Source organism: Hylobates moloch, unplaced genomic scaffold, assembly GCF_009828535.3.
Source record: "Hylobates moloch isolate HMO894 unplaced genomic scaffold, HMol_V3 SCAFFOLD_2, whole genome shotgun sequence".
In the NCBI taxonomy this organism is placed as follows: Eukaryota; Metazoa; Chordata; class Mammalia; order Primates; family Hylobatidae; genus Hylobates; species Hylobates moloch.
The window spans coordinates 11,995,908-12,012,302 of record NW_026652277.1 but is presented as its reverse complement, the minus strand read 5'-3'; the positions used below and the strand labels follow the sequence as shown (position 1 = coordinate 12,012,302).

The following is a 16,395-nucleotide window of genomic DNA, read 5'->3' as shown; positions in this document are numbered from 1 at the left end:
GTATCTAACGCCACACTGATCTGACAGGAGGTGGAGCTCAGGCAGTAATGCAAGCAATGGGGAGCAGCTGTAAATACAGATGAAGCTTCACTCACTTGCCCACTGCTCACCTCCTGCTGTGTGGCCCAGTTTCTAACAGGCCACAGACCAGTACCAGTCCATGGCCCAGGAGTTGGGGACCCCTGCTTTAAACTCTGACTTTTCCCTAACCTTCAAAAACAGGTGTGTATTATTTTAGAAATATATCATCATGCTCGGGTTTTTGTCACACTGCCTGAGCCACGTCTCTTAGATCTTAACCATTTCAATGTGTTCCAGCCTGGATTTGCAACTGTCAACAGCTGCATGTCTGTGCCATGGGGCATCTTCTAGAGCCAAGGAAGAGGATAGCCTGGAACTCCACAGGCTGGAAGTGACAAGCCATTAACACCTCCCAGGAGCAGCTCTCAACTGATGACTCTTGGAAATACCCAAGAGTATAAATACCCCAGCTCCCTCACCCTCCAGTGGGACAATTCTGAGACATGTGTTTTACATTCTTCTCAGAGGTTCCCTATGGTATTAAGCTCCAGTTGTCCACTGTGGCAGCTGACTTAATAACAGACTTTCCTTCCTTGAATCACTTCCCCACTCTCCCACTGGGGCTTCTAGGGAAACCCACACTAAAACAAGACATCAAGATGCTTCACCACATTTCCATGCTTTAATAGCCCACTTCACTTCGTATTTTTAAGTAAGAAACTTTAAAAAGTGATTTCAGGGAGTTTGGGGTAAATAGAAAAGTTCTACGTAGATGGAAAAAAGATAAAAATACATCTTAACAGCAAACTCTTAAATCCCAAACAAAGGAAAAGGGACTGAGCTAAGTATGCCAGTGATCAGTCACCGTCATAATATTCATCATATTCTCTCCTCTCCCTCTCTCCCCCTGTCTCTTATTCACTGCCACCCTCCTCCCCCCCATACATTTATGGAGTAAGGAAGCCTCTTGAATAACCTAAAAAGTAAAATGAAATGTCCACCCAACACAATGCTTGTGAGCTTGTGGGTGGCCTGAGAGCTGGGCTCAAAGCCATGACTTGGATCATTATTTGCATGTTTAATATCAACTGCATTTGCATCATTTTTTTAGTCATAGTTTTTCCATTGATCAAAACTTACTCCAATCCATCAACTCTCTTGAAAAATAGCCAAGAACGATCTTTCTCCCATTTTGATTATTTCTTTCTTTGGTATAAGGGGTGTGTGTGTGTGTGTGTGTGTGTGTGTGTGTGTGTGCTTTTTTTTAAATCTCCAGCGGTAGAAATTACAATTTTTGAAAATAAAGCCAGTGAGAGATATAAAGACAGAAGACACTAAATAAAAGTCAAGGGGAAAGGAAAGAAGAACTACCCCCAGGGTGTCCATTCCAAGCGGCTGCAGAAGTCAAGCTGGACCAGCAGGGGGAATTTTTGTGGGTTATCCATCACTGAAGGCTTGTCAACAGCTTCCCCACCCTGATATCTCCTTAGAGATGAGAATATTGGGTTGGGAGGTCATATTGTTCCCCTCTTACCGCATGGTGATTTATTTGCAAAACTGCTTGCAAAGCAGTCAGCTGTGGGGGGGACACACGTGCTTCCAGTGTCCAGCCATCAGCAAAACACTACATACATTCACCTCCAGCCACCTCTGAACACTTTCAAGTCATAATCTTATTCAGCCTCCTTGGCTTATGAGATGAAGAGTATGTGGGCATTCATTCTGGGTAGATTTTTCTCTTTAATTTTTGACAAGAGTAGGCTTTAGATTCAGGCCTGATGGGGAAATGGCACAATGTTCTTCCCTATTAATCGGCCTCATAATGAATAGCAAGTAAAATACAAGCCAGGCACTTTATGTCAGTTGTTCAATTCTCAACTCTTCAAGTTAGATAGATATATGTGCGTTTTTTTAAAAAAAAAATAGGGTCTCGCTCTTTGGCCCTGGCTGGAGTACAATGGTGCATTCATAACTCAATGCAGCCTTGACCTCCTGGGCTCAAGCAATCCTCCCACCTCAGCCTCCCAAGTAGCTAGGACCACAGGTGTGCATTGTCATACTTGACTATTTTTTTTATTTTCATTTTTGTAGAGATGAGATTTCAGTTTGTTGCCCAGGCTGATTTCAAACTCCTAACCTCGAGCAATCCTCCTGCCTTGACCTCCCAAAGCACTGGGATTACAAATGCAAGCTACTGCACCTGATCAAGTTAAATATTTTTATCCCCATTTTATGGAAAAGAAAAATAAGGTCCAGAAAGGATATGTAAGCTGCCCAAGGTTATTGCTGTATGCTACTGACATTAATTAAACCTTTGCTACATGCCAAGCCTGGTCCTGGGCAGTGGGAATGCTAATACAAATTAGCCAGGGTTCCTGTCCTCAAGGAGTAGTGTGATGAGTGTCAGGGGCACATAAGTATGGAGCAGATAAAGGGAGAGATCAACACAGTGGCACAGGAAGTAAAAAGAGTCATAGGATCAGGGAAGCTTCACTGTAGACCAGTGGTTCACAATCTTGGGTGCACCAGAATCACCTGAGGAGCTTAAAAATCTCTGAGGTGGAAATACCATTTGACCCAGAAATCCCATTACTGGGTATATACCCAAAAGATTATAAATCATTCTACTACAAAGACACATACACACGTATGTTTATTGCAGCACTATTTACAATAGCAAAGACTTGGAACCAACCCAGATGCCCATCAATGATAGACTGGATAAAGAAAATGTGGCACATATATACCATGAAATACTATGCAGCCATAAAAAAGAATGAGTTCATGTCTTTTGCAGGGACATAAATGAAGCTGGAAACCATCATTCTGAGCAAACTAACACAGGAACAGAAAACCAAACACATGTTCTCACTCATAAGTGGGAGTTGAACAATGAGAACACATGGACACAGGGAGGGGAACATCACACACTGAGGCCTGTTGGGGGGTTGGGGGCAAAGAGAGAAAGAGCATTAGGACAAATACCTAATGTATGCAGGGCTTGAAACCTAGATGATGGGTTGATAGGTGTAGCAAACCACTAAGGCACATGTATACCTATGAAACAAACCTGCGTGTTCTGCACATGTATCCCAGAAATTTAAGTAAAATAAATTTTAAAAATATCTCTGAGGTCTGGTTTCATATCCAGAGATGGGAATTGGTCTGAGATGTGACATGGGCATCAGGCTTTTTTAAAGTTCTCCCAGGTGAGTTTAATGTGAAATCAAAGACAAGAACCACTGAACTATGGTGAAGGTGCCCTGACCCGACTCCTGCCCGAGATGATATTCTTGGGCTGGGATTTAAAGGCTAGAATTGGATTTGTAGGCAGATAAAGCCGTCAGGGCAATTCACATAGGAGCAAGAGCATTAGGAAGCCCAGGGAGGGAAGGTAGAGAATATGATGTGTTTGGGGAACCAGCGGAGCTGAGAGAATGCAGAGATGAGGTTGGAGGATGAATGGAAGCCTGATCGACCAGGTGGTGTGTTGAAGATTTGTAGAGTCCTTGAAGGATTTTCACCAATGGCATGATCTGGTTCATGTTTACAAAGATTTTTCTGGCAACAGTGCGGCAATGGATTATAGGTGAGAAAGCAGATTGTGTGGAGGCTACTGCAGTAGACCAGGCGAGAAATTATGTGACCTAGATCTATGGTACCAACCTCCCCAGTTTGCCCAGGAACGTTCTGATTTTAGCCCTGAAAGTCCTATGTCTTGGGTAACTCCTCAGTGCCGGGCAAACCAGGACAGTTGGTCACCCACCTAGACCACACCAGTAGCAGCATGAATGGAGAGTGGACAGATTTTAGAGATGCAGGGGGCAGACCTGACTTTAGGGGTGAGGGAGTGGAGGCAGAAGATCAAAGCCAACTAAGTGGTTTCTGGCTTGAGCAACTGGTAGAGGGGTGCTGTCACCATGACTGGAATCGGGGACAGGGCTTAGTGGGCACAGGAGGATATCACAGGCTTTGTTTTGAACCTGCTCACTTTGGTGTGTCTAAACCAAAATCCAAAATTTGGATAATGGTACCCAAACATCCAACAATCCATTGGTCCACTTATTGAGCACCTAGGTGTCAATACTAAAAAGGTGTCACATACTAAAAAAATAAGACAGAAAAGGTGCTTGCCCTGTGGAGCTCTCAGTCCAGTGAGGGAGCGGAATTAAATCAATGACTTTAAGGCCAGGTGCAGTGGCTCATGCCTGTAATCCCAGCAGTTTGGGGGGCCGAGGCGGGCGGATCACCTGAGGTCAGGAGTTTGAGACCAGCCTGGCCAACATGGTGAAACCCCATCTCTAATAAAAATACAAAAATTAGCCAGGCATGGTGGTGGGTGCCTGCAGTCCCAGCTACTCAGGAGGCTGAGACGGGACGATCACTTGAGCCCAGGAGGCAGAGGTTGCAGTGGGCCAAGATCGCGCCACTGCACTCCAGCCTGGGTGACAGAGTGAGACTCCATCTCGAAAAATAAATCAATAAATGAGTTTACAAGAAGCTTTTTAAATCTCTCAATGCATGCACAGTCATGTCCTGCATAACGATGTTTGGGTCAACAACAAATCTCATATATGACAGTGGTCCCAAAGGAGTATAATACCATATCTTTACTGTACCTTTTCTATGTTTAGATACACAAATGTCATTGTGTTCCAGCTGCCTCCGGTATTCAGCACCATCATATGCTGTACAGGTTTGCAGCCCAGGAGCAATAGGCTACAGCATCCAGCCCAGGCGTGCAGTGGGCTACACCATCTAGGTTTATGGGAGTACACTCTTTGATGTTCACACAATGACAAAATCAGCTAATGATGCATTTCTTAGAACAGATCCCCGTTGTCAAGCAGTGCACGATGGTACTTCCCTGCTTTCACCGTTTGCCCTCCTGTAATGCTACTGTTTCTGAGATGACCGAACATCTGCTTCCCCTGGAAAAGTAACAATTCCCACCTGCAGTCCCAATGTAATTATTAATAACAACACCTTGCACTCTCAGATGTGCCCCAGTTTCTATGGTGAAGTAGATAATGACCTAACTCTAACTACTCTCTATACCACTTCAATCACACTATTGATGTTCTGCATTCATTTCTTACAACGGCTATCTCTCTGCACAGACACCATCGTTCAGCAGGTATTGACTAATTCCAAGCCCGCAAGCAAGTGTGAGGACATGAAGCAGACCTATTTCTCCACTCTATAAACCAGTCACTCCCAAAGATCAGCAATTAATCAACTTGTCAGGGAGGCAGCGCCGTGTGGTGGGAAAATATTGATTGGCCCAGGAGTTCCAAGAGCTGTTTTTAATGGTGGCTCGGCCATTTACTAGATGCCATTTCATTTCCTGGCTCCCCAGTAAGTAGCCTTATCTTCAAATGGAAATAACTGTATCTGTCCAGACTATTTTAGAGGGCTGTTTTGAGAAGCAAATGTATGTAAAAGTATTTCTAAACTGTGAACTGCTATATCAATGTAAGGTATTCTAAATATGAAACTAGAAGACACTTGATATTCTACATTGTAATTGACATAGTTAATCCACAACAGAATTCTTGCTAATGGGAACATAGACTGAGTGCAAAGTACAAATATTTAGAAGGCGTACATAATAATAATATCATATAATTAACAATATTCTTTGATAACATTGTGAAACATATATATTCTATAGAATACATTATATGTATTATAATATTATAATTAGAATACATTATAGGATACATGAATATTGTATTAATATTGTATAATATTACAATTATAATACATTATAGAATACCTTATATTGTATTCTATATATCTAATAATTATATATTACATCTAATGTATGATACATTGTGTATTATATATCATACATTATATCTAATATATAATTATATCTAATAATTATTAGATACAATGTAGTCTATAGAATACATTATACATAATAATATATAGCATATTTTTATATATGATAAAATATTAGATATTCAGAAACCAAATACATTTTCAAATTGCATACAGCATTTGAACTTTCTTGGCTGTCACTATAACTTCTGTCACAGAAAGGAATATAAGCTATAGTACATGCGACCAACCTCACCTGACTTTTCAAAATCAAACAGCCCCAGAGTTGATCTAATGTATCCGATTCAATTTTGCCTCAACAGAGATCACATTTTATTTCAATTTTGTTAGCATCATGCAAAGATCACTGAGATCTTTTGTTAACAAAATGCCATCAAGTTTCATACAAACCTGACTAAAATGATGTTAAGTAGAAATGATATCCAGTAAGATACACTTGTTTTACCCATGACGATAAACTAGTTCCGAAATGCAGGGTAGAGTGACACCAGTCTGCCTGTCTCAACCAGGAAATTATACTGGCAAATGATATATCATGGGGCTTTCAAATATTAGAATAAATACCCTTAGCACTGGAGAAAGGTCGTCCAAAATAATGATAAGGTAAACTGTGGTTAATTCAGCTCCTATTGTCTAACTTATTTCTCTCACAACACTGAGAGCCAGGTTTTATCATTTCCGTTTAACAAGGAGAAATTGGCAGCTCAAAGAGACTATGCAACTTGCCCAAGAAGAAACAGTGAGTAAACAGCCAAGACTCAAGTCCAAGTCTGTCTGATTCCAGACCCCATCTCCTTCTCAGCAAACCACACTGCTTCTCCACATTTTCTCCCTGAACAGGTTTTTAATTTGGCCATATTAACTGCATAAACCCTTTGGAAGTATTTTCAATGAATGTCCTTGAAAAGAGTTTCTGGGCACCTGGTATTTAGAGGGGACTTTGGGAGGAGAACGGGTACTGAACCAATGTGCTCAACCCTTGAGCCACTGAATTAATACATGGACTGCTAAACACACCTACATAAACTTGGGACTAGATTTGTTCAAGCTCACACATTTGGACTTCCTTTAAAAAAAATACACAACTTCTTGTTCTGAAAACAATGCCAATCAATTTGTAATGAGATTACAATGTTACGATAACAAGGGAAATAAATTACCTGCCACACACTGAATCAAAGATCCATTGCATCATGGCTTAATAAGCCACTGGGGGAAAAATGCACGGTTTCCATGATAATGAGTGGTGCTCTCATCCACACCAGAACTGTCCCGCACCAACTACAGCCCAATTATATTTCCCTTACATTGGCCCATCCTGACCTATAGGGAGTTGGAAGCATTTATCAAATCAAGCTTGTCCAACCTGCAGCCCACAGGCCACATGTGGCCCAGGGCGGCTTTGACGGTGGCCCAACACAAATTCATAAACTTTCCTAAAATAATGAAATCTTTTTGCGAGGTGATTTTTGTTTGTTTGTTTGTTTGTTTGTTTGTTTGCTCATCAGCTATCGTTAGTGTTAGTGTATTTTATGTGTGGCCCAAGATAATTCTTCTTCTTCCAGTGTGGCCCAGGAAAGCCAAAAGATTGGACGTCCACCTTTGAATTGTACCAGTGGTTACTAAGAATGAGCAGGACCTGTGGTCCAGAACCTAGGACACATCTCTATTGCTCAAGTGGAGTGACAGTTTGGGTCTATAAATGTTCCATTGATCCTGGCATTACTTTACAGCTTTGTGCTTTTATTTATTTATTTTGAGATGGAGTCTCACTCTGTCACCCAGGCTAGAGTGCAGTGGCGCGATCTCGGCTCACTGAGCTTTGTGCTTTTAAATAGTTCATTTGTCAAGTACCTTGGTAGTGAAATGCAGTGGACACAGTTGTATAAATCCCTTGAAGAAAACAAATTGATATACGCAATCTCCTCTCCTGGCACATAGAGGCCCATCTGTTCCAGACGAATCTGCCAAGTCAGCAGAGTGAGTCCCGAGCCAGCCTGCACTGGCTGCCACACTTGCAGGTGTCCAGCAAGATGTCATCCACCTGCTGTCTCCAGGCTTCTCTTGCAAAAGTAGTTATAGTTCGGTGTCCATTATGAGGTCCTGTCCATTCCAGCGGATAAAATAAGTAGAATTTATTCCTCAGGAGCCAATGGCCTTTTGCGATAGGATAGATCAAGCATGTCCAACCCGTGGCCATAGGCCACATGGGGCCTGGGACAGCTTTCAAGGCAGCCTAACACAAATTCATAAACTTTCTTAAAACATTATGAGATTTTTTGCAATTTTTTTTTTTTTTTTAGCCCATCAGCTATCATTCATGTTAGTGAATCTTATGTGTGGCCCAAGACAATTCTTCTTCTCTCAATGTGGCCCTGAGAAGCCAAAAGATTGGACATCCATGGTAGATACTCATCTGTTGGAGCTATTTTGGGGCAGCCTTTGCTGAAAGCCAGTTGGTGGCCTCCAAGATGATTCCTCAGGATGTCTGTCTGCCCAGCAGAGGAGACGGCACTTCAGTTTCTGGTCCATTTTGGTGAAATGCATCATTAACAGATAAGCAAGAACATTTAGGGCAAAAGATAGTGTGCTTTAGAATAACTCTAGGAAAAGTTCTCCAACTGCAAGGGGATAAAGCATAGGCCTGCACTGTTTGGGGAAAATGGGAAAACTCCTTTTCATCGAATTTAAAGCGGAAGAGTAGCTGGAGTTCTGCCAATCCTCTCTGAGCCAGGGCATACACTGGAAAGCCTTTCACAGTCAACTCCCAGGGATCTGCAATTGTCCAGCTTTACTAAGTGGGGTCTACACTCCGTATCTAGGAAATGTAGCCATGGTCACACCTAAGATTTGGGTTTAGCATGGCTACATTTCCTAATGACATTACTACATTTATACATTACTAAAATGTCCCAAAGGGCTATTATGTATCTATTATGTTTTATTATTACAAGAAACCTAAGAGGAAGGTAGGGAATGATTATAGGTTAAATGCAATAAAATATCATGAGAGATTTTAACTATGGTGCCTGGGAAAAGGGAAAAGAAGAGGGGGAGGGAGCAGATAACAAAGATGGAAGTCCTAAAAGATGGCAGTCCCCCTGTGTGGCAAAGCCTCTAAAACAGCATGTACCTCCAGAATATATTACGGTAGCCAGCCTTAAACTAGACAAGCTGAAAGGGAACTGAGTGATCTCCAGTTTGTTCTCTGGTTTTCAAGACACAAGCCCATAGACAGGAAGTGATTAGGTCGAAGTCATATGTCAGGAGAGAGGCAGAGCTGAAGAAAAACACAGGGAGCATCCAAAATTCATATTCTACTGGGTTGCTTATGAAAGTTAAAAGAAACAACATGTTAACATCAACTTGTCAGTCTATTTATAGCAGACCTCTGGTGATTTGAGTAGTTCGCCCCAATCTAAGGGACAAGCCAACCTGCTTGGGATGGCTTTCTTATAGACTCACAATTAAGACTCTATCCTTGGTGTACTCTTCATCCTATTGCACTAAAGTGAATACTACTTTATATAAGAACAGTAAGTCCATTACCAAAAAATAAAAACAAGAAAAACACATTATCACTCAATCTCCTTCACTGGTCCTATAAATCAATGCTATTTTCTGAGTCCAAGATCCATGAAAAACCTTCACCAAGCATAAACATCATAAATCATTAACTGATCATTTCCAAAAAGTTACTTTAACTCTGGCCAGGGGTAAATATTCCTGGGATTTATGTCCGATCACAAGCAAGCAATATTATTTCAGCACATTCAACAGTAGAATTTTGAAAGGGTCATCTAAAAATAGATTCTCAATGACTGCAATGTGAAATCATGCCCACAGAACAGCAGTTGAATGTTGTGGTTTAGAGCTGCAGAGAGACCCACTGAAGCCTTGAGAATGTTGTCCCCTAGCACTCAGATAGGAAGCCGACACCAGGCGGCCTTGTTGGAAGTCTGGAGAAAGGCCACACGCCAGACCTCACTGCCTGAGGAAGGCGGGGAGTATGAAGGCTTGAGAGGCCAGAGACAGACAAGGAAGAGGGAAGGAGAAATGAAGGAAGCAAAAACAAGGGAGCTAAGAGGATTTCTCGGAGCACCACGAGGCCAGAGATTTTGTCAGGGCTCTGAGAAAAAGCAGAGAGACTCCATTCATCTCTGCCTTAGAGTGGGTTCTTCTGTTAGACTTGTAGGGCTTCTCTTTTATTCACACATTACAGAGGGGGAGTTGGGATGATATGGGGAGAAAAAGGAGGTGAAAGAGAAAGAGAGGAGTAGAGAGGGAAGAAGAAGGGAAAAAAGCATTTCCTCTCTATAGAAAAAACATTTTAGGCCAGGCACAGTGACTCATGGGAGCACTTCCGAAGGTCGAGGTGGGCGGATTGCCTGAGCTCAGCAGTTGGGGACCAGCCTGGGCAACACAGTGAGACCCCATCTCTACTAAAAATACAAAAAATTAGCCAGGCGTGGTGGCAGGCACCTGTAACCCTGGCTACTTGGGAGGCTGAGGCAGAAGAATTGCTTGAACCTGGGAGGAGGAGGTTGCAGTGAGCTGGGATCATGCCGCCACACTCCAGCCTGGGTGACAGAGAGAGACTCGGCCTCCAAAACAAACAAATAAACAAACAAGCAAGCATTTTATTTTCACAGGGAAATGACCTAAGAAAAACTTATCTTCCCAACCGAAAGGTTCCCCTGAAAACGTTTCCCAGGCTGCCCTGGCCCATGCAGTGCTGTGCACGCACGTGCTCTCTCTCTCTCTCTCTCTCTCTCTCTCTCTCTCCTTCGTTGGCTAAACTTGGACCAGCCACGAGCACTGTGCCTCAGTTCATTTATTTTTTTTTCCATCTGAAAATGCAGTTCATCCCCCTGACTAGTGACGGTATTATAAAATGTGCTGAACATCTTGGAACAACATGTATTCATGGATAAAAACTCGGTCTCTAGGTGTTTCATTCCCCCGACACAGCAGTGGCTAATGCCACCACTGTAGAGTATTTCCCATGTGCCAGCACTGTGAGGACCAATTTACACACATGGTCTCGTTGGAATTTACTATATTTACACGTACAAATGTACAGCAGCCAGGGAGAAAGATTTCCCCATTCTGCAGCAAAGGAAGCTTAAATTCCAAAAAGCTAAGTGACTTTCCAAACATCCCAAAGGTAATAAATGACTGGATTGGAATCCAAATCCACATGTGACACCAGGGTGCAGGTTATCTTAATCTTAAATGAGATAAGATGAAGCTATCCGAATAGCAAATCTGTTAGGAGTTAGGGAAAAGATAAGGTGGAGTTCAGAGAAAATGAGGCACTATCCAGGTCACCACTGAGCTCACCCACTTATCTACAGAATCAGTTATTGACTAGAAAGTGGTGTAACTGATGGTTGTCTTGAGTTGCAGGTCAGGCTTCCTCCTGACCACAGTCTAGGCCCTGAACCTCCTCAGGGCTCTTTAAATCTTAGCTCTAAAATGAGATGGTCTCTCAGGACCCTTTCAACTCCAAAAGATTCCCTTAGCATTCCCAGCAGTAACCTATTTCTGGGTATCCTGAAGCGTGTCACACGTCACCTAAAAAAGGAGGTTAGAGGAGTGAATGCAAAATGAGGTCAACAGCACCTGCGGGACTGCCTGTAGGCCTCAGGAAGGTAAGGAATCCGGACATTACCCCTAACACATGGATCGGGCCCTTTGGTTTGGTGTGCTACGTTTCCATTGATTATATTGTAACACTAGTTGCCATCTGTTCTGGACATTGTTGCTGTATAACAAGCAACCCCTAAACCAGCAGTTTAAGGCAATGAATTTATTTTGCTCACAACTTCATGGGTCAGGAATTTGGAAAGGACTCAGATGGGCTGTCTGACTCTCATGCATGTGCATCAGCCTGGGGTGGCTTGAGTTGAAGGGGACCCTTTCACCATGGCTTCCTCCTCCACATACCTGGAGCCTTATGGTTTACACTTTTCCCAGCTTGGTGGTCTCAGGATATTCATACTTCTAACATGGCAAGTGGCTTCTAAAAGGTGAAGGTAGAAGCTGCCAGTCCTCTTAAAGGGGAGGTCCAGAAGTAGAACAACGTTCATCATACACACCCCATTGTGTCAAGTGATCACAGGGTGGCCCCGATTCAAAAGGAGGAGAAGCAGCCTCCATCTCTCAATGATGGGAGTGCTAATCTGCCATGGGGTCCCACCTTGGGATCTGACCAGAAAGGCCCCAGCCATCTGCTGGATTTGGAGAAACTGGAATGATCCAGAAATGGGAAATTGGACTGATACATAGAACTATATCCACTCAATGAGTAGGGCAGGCGCTGGGGACAGACCACACAGTTGCAGGTGGAGGACAAGGTATTTTTACCTGCCAGGCATCCATGATCCATCCAGCTTTCTTCTGATAACAGCACGTTGGGGAAACTTATTGCCTCAGCTCTCCACCCATGGGATTTGGGTAGAGGACCAATCTCACCCCTGGAATGTGTGACTTGGGCCTGACCAATCATCATCAGTGCCTGGCATAGAGTAAGTGTTCAAGATGAATGAACGAATGAATGAGTGAGTGAATAAAGGGAAAATATTTCATTTCCCAGACCACAAGGATTGTTTTAGGGATAGATACATAATTCGAGTTCTACAACTTGTGCTGGAAAGAGGTATTCTCTTTATGCTGAACTGGGAATTGTGGGCATGTATTCCTAGAGCCAATGAGAGACACTGTGAAGTGAATCCCTGCAGGAGACTGGAGCTGGCCCAGGGGAAAGAAAAGCCGAGAGATAGAAGGAGCAAGACAGAGTCCTGATGACACTGTTTGACATCCAACTATGTCTAGTTGGTCTATCCCCTGGATTGTTTGCTTGAATGGCTGAAATTTATGCACTGACAACATCAAATGGTGGAGAAGATATAGAGCAACAGGAATGCTCATTCACTGCCTGTGGGAATGCAAAATGGTACAGCTACTTTGAAAGACAGTGTGGCAATTTCTTACAAAGCTAAACATAGGCTTACCATATGATCCAGAAATTATGGTCCTTGACATTTACCCAAATGAGTTGAAAATTTGAATTTACACAAAAACCTACATGTGAGTGTTTATAGCAGCGATATTCATATTCACCAAAACTTGGAACCAACAAAGATGTCCTTCAATAGGTGAATGAATAAACACACATGTGGAACATCCAGACAATGGCCTATTGTTCAGGTATAAATAGAAATGAGCTATCAAGACACAAAAAGACATGGAGGAACCCTAAATGCATATTGCTAAGTGAAAAGCCCATCTGAAAAGGATACATACTATATGATCCCAACTTTATGACATGCTGGAAATGTAAAACTATACAGATAATAAAATGATCAGTGGTGGCCATTCGATTTGGGGGGAAGGAGACATAGGTGGAGAACAGAGATTTTAGGGCAGTGAAACTATCCTATATAATATTGTCATGGTGGAAAAGTGACTTTCTGCATTTTTTAAAACCCATAAAACTATACAACACAAAGAGCTAACCCTAATGCATATATGGGCTTTAGTTAATAATAATGAACAAATATTGTTTCATCAATTGTAATCAATGTACCTCATCAATGCAAGATGTTAAAAATAGGGAAAACTGTGTGCACAAGGAGGGGACAGTAAGAGGGGATTATGGAGGCACTCTGTACCTCCCTTCAATTTTCCTATAAACCCAAAACAGCTCTAAAAAACAAAGTCTATTTTTAAAAGGAGCTAGACAGAGTCCTGATGATATCATTTGTTATGCAGCTGTGCCTAAAAATAGTCTAGCCCCTGGACTATTCAGCTGCAAGTCAATACATCCTCTTTTTAGCTTAAGCAAGTATGGGTTCATTTTCTGCCACTTGTGATCAAAAATGTTCTGTTAAGTGTTAGAAGTAAATCCAGTTTGGCGGCCAGGAAACGATGTGTGAAAACTACAACAGGACCTGATTGGGCCCTGAGAACAGTCAACAGGTGACATTAGGATTTTCCAACAAGCAGACAGCACTGGGATGGGGCTCCCCATGGCTTTGGGAGTCAGAGGAGTGGCTGGCAAGATGACAGCCAGAATCAGGGTGCCAGGTGAGGGTTTGGGGCAGGAACCTGGGCTAGAGAAAGAGGAATGAAAAGAGCGAGGCAGGAGCTGAGATATTAAGCAGATTGTCAAGACAATCTGCTCAGGAAACAGGTAAAACCAGAAAGGAGTAAGGCTTGGCATGTCAGACTAGTGAGGCCTAAAGCCAGGCACCTGGAAGAAGAGGGAGAGTGAGCCCACAAGGGGCTTGTTTGCCCCACCTGAGAGCAAGAAGAGACGAGGGCAAGAGAGGAGCCCTGTGTTTTAGGCCAGAGAGAGCATCCACTAAGGTCACCGCACCAGCCTACGAAGAAGTCTTTGAGGGAAAGCAGCACTGAGTGGAGAAAAGTGTGAATACCTCCATCTCCAGGAGGGATGGAGGATACCCCCTGCCCAGCCAAACACTGACCCCAGATCTGAGCCCCAAGAGAGTCTGTTTTAAATACATTTCTTGAAAACCCACCAATTCCTTCAAATCCAGTCACCAGCATTGTTATTTTTTTTTCATATGTTACATGTGACAAAATGATGTTGTTCTTCCTCTCCTCAACTTTCCATGCTTAACTCCCCAACTTTTTTTTTTTTGAGATGGAGTCTCGCTGTGTCGCCCAGGCTGGAGTGCAGTGGTGCAATCTCGGCTCACTGCAAGCTCCGCCTCCTGGATTCACGCCATTCTCCTGCCTCAGCCTCCACAGGCACCCGCCCCCACACCAGGCTAATTTTTTTGTATTTTTAGTAGAGACAGGGTTTCACCGTGTTAGCCAGGATGGTCTCGATCTCCTGACCTCATGATCCACCCACCTCGGCCTCCCAAAGTGCTGGGATTACAGGCATGAGCCACTGTGCCCGGCCAACTCCCCAACTTTCTGAATAAATTTTGCCCATGAATTAACAAGTGCTACAGAATTAGCTGCAGGTAATATTTTCACAGGTGTTTGGGGATTTTTGTTTGTTTCTTGTTTTGTTTTGAGAAAGGGTCTTGCTCTCTGGCCCAGACTGGAGTGCAGTGGCACAATCATGACCCAACTCACTGCAGCCTCAACCTCCTGGGCTCAAGCAGTCCTCCCACCTTGGCCTCCTGAGTAGCTGGGACTACAGGTGCATGCCACCATACCCAGCTCATTTTTTTTTTTTTTTTTTTTTTGTAAAGGCAAGGGTCTCACTATGTTGCCCAGGCTGGTGTCGAACTTCTGGTCTCAATCAATCCTCCCACCTCTGCCTCCCAAAGTGCTGGGATTACAGGTGTGAGCCACCACCCCCAGCTCAGTGTGTGTTTTGACATCAGATGATGCTAACAAAGTACATTCTTAATGCTGCTTGCAACGGGCTTACTGAGATCAGCAGTCACTGTCTGTTTGTTCACTGATGAACTGAAAGCAGTGTCTGGGGTAGGGTAGCTTCTCACTAAATATTCGTGAAATGTCTGCTGGATGAGTTATTTCTCTTTTCCTCCTTGGCTGAGATGAAGCAAGAGAAAGACAAGAGTGACAGTGGATTGCATGCATTCGAAGACCAGTATCTGCCTGGCAAGAAGATGCTAGAGAGGTAGTACAGGCCATATTTCCTATTTTAGCAATTCCACTGTGGATTCAATATCTCCCCTTAGCTCCTACCCTATCTTGTTTCTTCTTTTTCATAATCAAGCTTCCTGAAGAATATTCTGCACTTCTTATCTCCACTATTTGACTTTCCTTCTCTCCTTTACTTACTGTAATCTTCCTGGCCACCACTCCACTGAGACAACTCTCACAAAGGTCACCAATGACGTCTTTCCACCAAGATCAAATGCACACATTTTAATCTCTGTTTCTTGGTCTTCCTACTTCCTCTTTCTTAAAGTTCTCTCTTCTGTCAGCTTTCACTCTTCTGGCTTTCTTCCTACCTCTGTTAATTTGACCCTTCTCAGTTCCTTCACTGGCTCCCTTTACTGTGTTTGTTTTTGTGTGTGTCTGTGTCTTTTGTATTTTTTTTTTTTTTTTTTTTTTTTTGATGCAGTTTTGCTCTTGTTTCCCAGGCTAGAGTGCAATGGCATGATCTTGGCTCACTGCAACCTCTACCTCCCGGGTTCAGGGGATTCTCCTGCCTCAGCCTCAGGCATGTGCCACCACGCCCGACTAATTTTGTATTTTTAGTAGAGACAGGGTTTCTCCATTTTGGTCAGGCTGATCCACCCACCTCGACCTCCCAATGTGTTGGGATTACAGGCGTGAGCCACCACACCTGGCCTACTCTGATCTTTAAACACTAATGACCCATACCCAGGTGGTCTCCTTGGACCTCCTCCCTCTGCTTATTCTACAGTCGCCCTGACACTCCCTAACCAGCCACCTTCATGACTCCGAGGATGACCAAGATGTTGAGTCTCCAACCCCTATCTCCAGCTTAGACGACTTTCCCCAAATTCAGATTTAAATGTCCCTCTGGCCACCAGCTATCTCCACTCC

General features: G+C 43.3%; 1 protein-coding gene across 1 annotated transcript in view; it reads right to left on the bottom strand.

Annotated features, from left to right (window-relative positions):
* FAM107B (family with sequence similarity 107 member B) overlaps positions 1–16,395 on the bottom strand; it is a 254,279-nt gene that overhangs the window by 206,396 nt on the left and 31,488 nt on the right. The window lies entirely within an intron of this gene.